Source organism: Saccostrea cucullata, unplaced genomic scaffold, assembly GCF_032062105.1.
Source record: "Saccostrea cucullata isolate Sc308-1 unplaced genomic scaffold, CSIRO_AGI_Scuc_v1 ctg3733, whole genome shotgun sequence".
NCBI lineage: Eukaryota > Metazoa > Mollusca > Bivalvia > Ostreida > Ostreidae > Saccostrea > Saccostrea cuccullata.
Genome location: NW_026938050.1, coordinates 88,871 through 99,325, shown reverse-complemented (window position 1 = coordinate 99,325; position 10,455 = coordinate 88,871).

Here is a 10,455-nt window from a genome sequence, read left to right as displayed (position 1 = left end):
TTTAAATTCTTTCTGTTTGATTCTAGGAGGAATGATTTGACTTCGGAAGGATTCCAAACATTTGTCGTAGTACTGACAATTATGCTGGGACTACTGGGTTTTATAGGAAATGTTGTCACCATCAGCAAAGTCTTGTGCGATAAAAAGTTTCACACTCCTACCTTTGTTGCCATTGGATGCCTTGCGTTTCCAGATACTCTCAACATTGTTATTCTATTTCTAACTAAATTTTCTAACCTGATCTTATATGTTCAACAAAGATATGTCTTTTTCGCAAGTATTTTCGAGTTAATAACCGTTTATTTCTTAGGTGAAACGATTGCCTATGGTTCTAGTGCACACACTGTATTTTTATTTATTTTACGATATTTATTGACTGTCCATCCTTTACGAAGCAAAGTACGACTAACTATGTCAATTGTTATCTGTTGTTCTCTTAGGGTTTGGATTTTATGCTTACTTTTTTCAGTGTTTATTCTTTCAATGATATTATGGACTAGAAAAGCTTCAAGTGATGAATTTAAATCACTTTTAATCATGATTGTAATAATGCGAATTACTTTATGTGGGTTAATTCCGATATGTGTAATTCTTGCATTACATTTACTAAAGAGGAAAGCTCTAAGAAAATCTTCTGCCACTAACAACATCAGTAGAAGAATGGAGGTTATTGTTTCCATAATATTATCAGTTTTATCTGCTTTAAAATCTCACAATTATTATACTACGTGGTTGTATTATCCTTCCTTTTCTCAGATGAAAACAGCCCGTTTACCTATACCCATGATGCATTTACATTTGACATTGCTATAATCTTTGGTTTTCTGAATTTTTCTTGTAATCCTTATATACTTTTTTTTTCTTCCATGATCCTTACACACAAAAAAGGTAGTCTAACAAAAAACCCGTAGGTTTTACATAAATTACAGTCCGACTTCGATAACTCACATTTTATTTGACGCAGAAAAATATTCGAGATATCCTAAAAATCAATATATGTAAGGTAAAACACTTAAAGAAAAAAAGAATTGGAGACTTTAAAGTTACCTCGATATATCCATGATATTCGACTGACTAGTATTCCGTGAGATATAGGCGTTTAACTGGATTGTTAAACGTTGCATTGTATAACTATACATAAATTTGTTTCATCATTTAGCAAAACCTTGAAAAATATGCCATCTGTAGTAAGATTTTTTTTTAATTTGTGATTTATATTGCTTCTGCCAAATAAACAGCGCTTTTTGTATTGAACGTTCCCTTTTACAACACGAATTTTTTTGTCAATAAATTTGATTTCTTACAGATGTCAATTTGTTTTTTTTTTCTCTGACATTAGGATAAAATACGATTTCAGAACGTAGTGATGATAGGTTTTTTTCACAATAGACAACTTCAAAAAGATTTTATACTGGTATTTTATACGAACCCTCGTATAATGTGATACAATTATGGAAAGGAAAATAAAGAATATTTTGCAAAATAATTTTAAGCTTAAATATGGTCTTCTTCATTAAAATTTAAGAATCCAAATTGATATGTGTCTGTTTCGTAAAGTTGTGTATTATAATTTACATTTTTTTTTGCTTGCCGTAGTGAAATCATAGTGAATTTGTTTTTCTTTTTTGTTGATTATGTTTTTTGTAGGAAATTAAGGATTCAAGACATCATTTTTTTCAGTAAAAATTGAACTCATCAATTTGCTTATTTTGCCACTAGTAATTTGTGTAATTATATTTTGTGAAAAAAATCATACTGATTGTAAACAAAAGTACTCCAAAATCAATAATGAGTGCATTACTGATTGACTCGACACGTATGAGCTTATACGTATATGTGCCCAATTATTAGAAGACCCTTTTTTTACTCATGTAAAGCAGAAATTATTTAAAAAGGAGAAGTCTCTGGCTGTTGATTTATTTTAACATTGTCGATTGCAAGGCGCAGCACTTGATCCCGCATGATACCTGATGCCACCTCTGATGTTTCGGAGGTCCTTTTTTGCTCTGCTTCTATTTTGTATTGCCGCCAAAATATGCCTAAAAGATTGCCGACTTGGCGTTAAACAATTTTCAATCATTCATTCAATCTATTTTATATTGTTTTATGGACTTTGATATTAAATACTGTTCGTTGCCTCCATACCATTCCAAGATCGCTTGCACGGCATTTACAGAGTAGGAAGTTAGTCCTTTCATATCCGTATATACATGAACCTTTGAGTTTGAATCCAGTTGCGGAAGGTGGCGACTGTTCCATTTGACAGGACCATATTAATTGAGGTCCCATATGGAAACAGGTGACTGCACAAAAAGATGTCGATCTGTCCAATGAGCCTTGATGCCGAGTAAAGGTCTAAAATTGCACCCCAATCGGTTGTTGCCTCTTAATATACGTGAAAATTATCGAAAGACATATAACACAACAGATATTCAAATATTAAGACGTTGCGCATGGTGTTGGTGTCAGTTTCGGTAACGTAAAAATGACACGAAGTTCTAGAAAATTTTTTGAAGTTGCTTTTTTCCCTATTTTTTTTTTACGGAAAAAAAAATAGAAACCCAGTTATACTGCCAAATTACATGTATGTAGTGCAATTCATTGAAAACACATGTAATGAAACTCTCATGAGAATTCAATGTAGATATACAATATACAGCAAATAAATCATTCTGTTATGTTATTCTTTCAATATTCGTTGGATGGGTCTCAAGCAAAGGTAAAATTGTTTTCATGATTTTATAAACTTGGCTTTATTTAATATTTATGAGTTTGTAACGTGCAACGCGGCTGAGCTTGGTGTTTGGTGATATGGCTTGTATCACCGAGGCGTTACACTTGGGTTCGTTAACCTGTTAACTCAGATTTTTGTTGACCAATACCATTATAATTAAATACGTACAAATACAATGGGTTTCTTCATGATTGGACAACCACTAACTGTGGTCAACGGGTGTCTCCCGCAATGAATTTCTCTGGTCCTGCCACTCTAAACGTACTGCTGCATCTTGGCACTTCCCCCACTTCTGTGGTATGCCACCTCTCTCTCCATCAGCCCACTGCCTTATACAGGTCTTACGTATTAGCTAATATTGGTGACCCCTCACTGCCTATTCCCCAAAACTGCGTGCCTTATTCAGGTCTTATCACAAGCTCAAGAGAATAGACAGTCAAGCCTCAACAAGCTTGTCACCGGAGAGGTATCCTGAGATTCTGTAACACGCATCTGCTACCTCAGTGCAGTCAGTCCCAGTACATAGGCAGCTACAAACTACTTAAATGATTGTAAGATTAATATTTTTTTAGTGTTTAAGAAATTAAACGAAAACTTAGGTCTAACGTTTTATACGAATCTAAGTCATAAAACCAATTTCCGTTTCAAGTTAATCTTAATTGATCCCGGGATTAAATGAAATTCTCTTCTGGTCGGGTTATATCATGGACTGTCTTGCAGAGTATCAACTGTATTTTACTAATGTTTCTCCTCATATAGTCTATATAAAAATGATTAACATGTGTCTCTTTCAATCTGCGAGAAAAGGTCTCTTAGTTTCTGAAAAATCCAAAAGGGAAATATACGTGACAGTACTTGATGCACATATTTCAGGTCTAAACTTTCTCTGTCCTTTTGCATGAATGTTGCAGGTGGAAAATATATCATTTAAAAGACACAGATTAATGTCAGGTTATTCAAATTTGAAATTGTATCCCAACATAAATTTTGGTTTGTGTGATTTTTTTTCTCGTGTCTTTTGAATGGTACAAGGATATATACTTATACAGTGTACTACAGTATACACTACGCATGTTTTACTGTTATATATATAAATACAACTTTCTAAACCTAAAGTTATTCTTAAAATTCATCATTATTGGTACATTTTTCTTGTATTCATATCAGGCTCATCGGCAATAAGAGTTATAGTTGGCGTTCAATATTTTTTGTCCCTTATGGTTTTCAATATAAATTAGATCAGTCGATTCAGTATCTGGACATCCATGAATGAACTTACGAGGGCTGTTCGGAAATTATTGAGACAATTACATTTACTTTACAAAGGCTGGATATAATTTCACAAAAATTCATCGAAAAATCTTATAAAGAACGACTGAAATAATTATGCAAAATTTCAAATTCCTATGATAATTAGATAAGTTTCGGTGAAGTAATAAATATGCATATGTCTATCGACCCGGAGCATTATCGCTACGTCAATTAACGTAACGTTAGCCGTAGATTTTTTCGCTTGTGAAACGATCGGGAAGCGTTTAGTACTCTTCCTTCTTTGTTATTACATATAACATTACAAAAATCAAACAGTCTCTTTTCTTAAACTATTCTTTAAAAATGTTTGCTGTTGCTACCCCATACCCCAGTGAAAAATGCTCATTTGTGGGAAAGGATGACTTAGAATCGTGCAGTGCCGATTTATGCAACGCGGGTTTAATACCATAACGGTATCAATACTGTACGTAATAACTCATGGTCGTCCATAATTGTAAAAAAAAAATGCATACCAATAAAAAAAAAACCAGACACATTCTTTCTCGTTTTTATTGTTTTAGCAGTTTGCTCAGTATTGAAAAGAGTTTATAAAGCGCTACACAAAATTTTAGGTATGCTGGCTGCTCCGCCCTTGACGTCAAAATCTATTTTGTCGTCGTTAGCAGATTTCTCGACCGCACTTAATTTTTTATGATCTCCGTATTTCTGATCAAAATTCCATCCAAGTTGCACAACATGAATTTTCAACAAAGCTGAAAAATTGTACACTTAAACTGAATTATTTTCGCTGTCATTAGGGATCCACGAAGAGTTAGAATTTTGGTGTTACATATTTTCAATATCTGATTCCACGACTGCTCCGGGTACCCCTAATCTAGACACATTTATATACCATTGTATAGAAAATATTTAATATTTGTAAAATATTTCTTGCTCATATTAATTTTTGATGTATGTCAAACGTATATGCAAATTTTCATTGAAAGGCGTTCATTAGAAAACAAAATATACACAATGTCTCAATTATTTCCGAACAGCCCTCGTATCTTTTTTTGACATTGTGTCAAAATTTGGAACAAATCCGTGCACTCTGAAACACACACTTACGTTTTCAACTGACCTACCCGAATACACTGGACATCAATTATGGGTAAAACACGAAGTCTGGAGTCACTTGAAATACGAAGGTATATTCTTGCTGGTTGTGTCATTGGTAAAGAACGAAATGAAATATATGAAGAAATTGTTCGAATATATGGTGGGTCTGTTCTTTCAAAAATGACAGTTTACAGATTGGTAAGCAAGTTTAAGAGTGGTAGAACACATGTCCACGACGACAAGCATTCAGGAAGACCACCAAGAGCAGTCACCAAAAGTAATGTTTCCAAAATCCGCGACATTCTGAAGACAGATGCACGACTTACCGTCAAAGAAATAACAAAACGTGTAAGAATTTTTTTAAGTGTTTTTACTATTTTAAAAACTAAATTAAAGTACCGTAAAATTTGTGCAAGGTGGATTCCACATATTCTTACCAAAGCTTAGAAGAGGGACCGTTTACAAAAATGCCAAAATCTTTTGAAAATGTTTAAGAATATAGACACTAGGAAGCTAAGTCAGATTGTCACAGGTGATGAAACATGGGTTTTTTCCAGCCAGAAAGAAAGGTGAAAAAATCAGGTTTGGATGGGAAAGAATATGAAGAGGCTAACAATTGCAAAAAGAACTCAAACTTCTAAGAAAGCTCTATATTTTTCAACTCAAATGGCTTGGTAGTCCAATATGTAGTCCCACAGGGCAGAAGTGTCACTGAAAATATGTATTCTTCAAGTATACTTCCGAGACTTTATAATTTTTACAAAAAAGACGACTTAATACCGGTTCGAGAGGACTTAAACTTTTGCATGACAATGCTCCTGCCCATAAAGCAAAAGTTACTCGAGACTATTTACAGCGGCACAAAGTTGTCGAACTTCCGCATCCTGCATATTCACCGGATCTTTCTCCTTGTGACTTTTTCTTGTTTCCAAAACTAAAAGAAGCTCTCTCTGGAAGGCGTTTTCTATCGTGGTCAGCGCCTGGGATCAGCTATTTTTCAGTATTTAAGGGGCATTACCCCCCCCCCCCCCCAAAAAAAAAAACTTACAAAAAAGTTTTTTTTTGACTGGATTAAAAGACTTCATCTGTGTATTAAATACAAGAGAGTTTACTTTGAGGGAATGCAATAAATGATTTAAATTTCTATTTCGTTTTTGTTGCTGTAATATGGGTTGGACAAATAATACTGAACGCCCCTCGTTTTTGGGAAATATTTTGACACTTTAGATTACGTTTTATGAATTGAACGTAATAATGTCAAAACGCCAAATTTTTACGTGTGTGACAATAATGTTGACATTTATATTTTTATGATTTTGTCACCATTCCATTAAAATTATTTTAGAATATACTAATAACTTTTTGAAAAGATGCACATTTCATAAATATCTTTTAATTTTAATATGTATATTTTTAATGACTATTCGAGGGTTGTCCCGTAAAATCATGGACAAAGCGTTTTTCTCGAAAAATAATGGGCGCACTAAGCTGAAATTTTCAGTACAGTGTAAATGTTTATTCATCATATTTAAATTCATCATTTTGTTTTTGATAATATATAGACAAAAATAAAGATTTTATTATGCTTGAATGTGCACAGGGTACGGCGCACGGTAAAAATAACAAGGTTATATAAGAGAATACACAAGAATTAATTCGTTATAAAAGTTTTCAATACATAAAATTGGGATGAAAAGTATCATATTTTGATTCCTTAATCAATTTTGTCGTCATTGTAAAAATTTCAAGGCATTTGGTGAATTTTTGGCAGTTTCCTGTGCATTCGAAATTAGAAAGTTGTAAACACTATACACAAAAAATCGTGATTTTTGTTGACGTTACGGCGCTCCAGAGAGCAGTTCAGTTAGATCTGAATGTTGTTATGACACCTTAAGGGTCTTTAAATGAATACAAAAGAAAGAAAACATGACAAAAACTCACCAGATCTTAGTATATAAATGAAAAAAAGGTTTTCTTAGCGAATTCTTTTTGATTGAGTCCTCAGGTAGTACAAAATATACGGACAAACTGCTATTGTATTATAGCAAATAACGCTGTCATTGTTGACCGTTGATATGAGATTCTCTAGCTGTTATTTGAATGCTGGTAAGAGTACTATCCAAAACTTGCTGATGAATTTTCAAAAGATTGCATGTGTGTGCCAGATGGATTCCTTATCTGGTTATAGACACTCGTGTATGTAAATAAATGGAATTTTTTAATTTAAATAGGACTTATCCAACTATATTTTAAGCAAAAATGAAACATGAGGCTGTTTTAGACACTTTGACGTTATCATCCGTGCGCCGTAGGGCGATACAATACATTTCATAACATAAATAATAATTTGTTTATTTATGCATATATCTATTTGAAATTTGCTCTGTATATTCATAATATATGTACTAAAGAGTAGTGAAAATTTCAGAACGCAGTGATGATTATTTTTAAAACTAGACAACTTGTCCACAGGGGGACAACCCTCGTACATATGCTTTATTTTACCACATTTATACAATTATAGTTAGATTATTTCTTTTGGACTATGTATGACATTTATGTTGACATGAGCCTGTAAAACAAACACTGCTTTATAGAATCAATTCAGTTTCATATCTAAATATTTACATTTGCAAATGTTTTCCTTTATATAACACTACTGAAAGCAAGCGTTTTATAACTGTATAAATACAGTAAGGGGTCAAGAGGTCATAGATATGAGTATGGATAAACGTTCGACGTAATTTCTCAGTGACGCAATAAAGGGTCAGTGGATTACATACATGCCGTTGGGTTTGAAAATTAATGCATTTCACGCGTTAAAGTCACAATCAGGTAAATTTAAAAGTATGAATAAGTCACAAATGTAAATATAAGTAATAAGAAGTCATTTTTTTTTAGTTTTATTAGGATGTAAAACGGGTTGGCTCATGATAAAATCTTCACTAAAGCCCTTCGGGCATTATGTGATTTGATCATGTGACCAATAAAACTCAAAAATGATACATTATCTCTTAAATAAAGTTTTGATTTTGCACATTTTGTATTATATGTCGTTTGGTGCCTAATCAGAAAAATAAATTCTTAAAATGAAGGTAATTGCTGAAGTAAGCATTTAAATGTGACGTTTTTGCCGTCAAATTCAATTGTGACATATAGCTTCATGAAGTACATATATGTGAAACAGCAGTTATTTTTAAAATTTAAGAAACCGCAAGTTAAATTTCTGTCTCGAGATCTTTTCCTTGATAACATGACAGCATTTTGTAGAATTTAAAATGATTTTCAACTTTAATTTTTCATCCAGCATTAAAAATTTACCATTTTACGAATCTTAAAAGCTTTGCGACATGGAAACTCCAACTTTTGTGACACACAATCTTATTCAACATCCTCACAATAAATCGGCTTAATTTAAGAAATCCAACATACATATCAACCCAAAATAACAGTCTTTTATAAATAAATAGTTCTCAACACACAAAAACGATTATTGAGATGTAATTTCAAAATAAATTTAGCTCATGTATTTATTATTTAAAGAAACCGAAGACTTTTTATTTGTATCCCATATTTCGTCGATTAACTCTTGTCTACACATCTGTCTTGGATTTTGAGCGACGCGTTCAGAGCATACGGATTGATGACATTACAATTTTAATAATTTTCATCATCTTCATCGTAATTTGATTTTATCTGCCAAATTTTATGCTTGTATTGTTTGTTTTAAGGAAGTCATCAACATTTTGTAATTGGGTGTGCAACGCTCCTGTAACCGATCTACATGCGTTTTTCACGTAATTGACGGAATAGTCAAATCAATATCTTGATAATCTTTGACAAAGGGATTTTTTTTATCAATATTTTTGTTAAAATGTTTTAAGTATACAATAACCTACAGAATGATATATAATTTTCATACAGTGAATTGTTTTAAAATTATGAAAATAGCGCAAATGCCGCCGCCATAGTATTTTTTAACGTTTTGACACCAACAACGTTTGCAACGTCTAAATATATTGAGAATGGTTTTGGAAATAAACGTTATTTATTTTCAGTATGTAGATTCAAGATTGATAACCAAACAAGTGTTTGCTTGTTTGAAAAAATAGAGATCTTTCTATTTTTCTGCGATTAAACACTGCTTATCCAAAGAAGAGTTACACCTATTCCTCGGTTAATTTGCTGCTTTCCCCAAGTTTTTTTTTTTTTTTTGCATTTTAAACGAAAACTAGACGTACTGTGAGCAATGAGCCAACTTAATGACTAAATGATACCCCATATACTAGTAGTTTAATGGCAAAGTCCATGTTTTGCTGTGGCCGGAAGACCGAAAATATGTGTCGGATCAAAATGTAAAATAGGAGATGCACAATGGCAATATGTTAAAAAGATTCTGTGAAAGTTCATCAAATTTCATTCAGTGGTATGAGAGGAGTTGCGGATAAGAGATGGGTACCCCAAAGCGTAACAGACGGACGGACGGACGGACGGACGGCTACGTCCGTACGTACAGACGGATGGAATTAACCATTACTATATACCCTCCCGTTTTTCAAGCGGGGGGTTTAATAACAAGCAGGATAATTGTTGTAAAGCACATGATTATTTTAAAAACAGATTAAAACTGATTTATAATCATTAAAAAGGACTTGTTCCGATCTGAGTATTAAACTAGAGATACTGTGAGCAATGAGCTCACTAAATGATACCCCTGCCTCTCATATGAATATAATGGTAATGTCCATGTTTTGCTCTGGAAAATCAAAAATATATGTCAGATCAAAAAGTAAAATAGGAGGTGCACAATGGCAATATGTAATTAAGAAACTGTGAAAGTTTCAATAAATTTCTTTCAGTGGTATGAGAGGAGTTGCGGATAAGAGACGGGTACCCAAAAGCGTAACAGCTAAGCGGACGGACGGAAATACCGATTACTATATACCCTCCCACTTTTTAAGCGAGGGTTATAAAAATATCCATGGAACACATACAGGGTGTCCCAAATTATATGTTACAATTTTAAACCGTTATAAAAATTGAATGCCTCAAGTCGCATTAATGAAATTTAGCATGTACACTAAAATTATTATACACATGTAATTTTTTTGTCAAGCAAACATTTATTATAGTTTCCTTATTAATCATCAATATTATTTTTTCTAAAGAATAACATAAACAATTTTACAGCATGTTCCAAATTACGTCCCTTTGAATTAACATTGTTTGAACACAATTTCTGACGTTTTTTTTACCAAGTTTTAAATGTAACATTCTGACAGTTTAGAGGTTTTTCAACATTAAAATAGGGTTTCACCAAACACTAGGATTTAAGATTCTCTTTAACCACA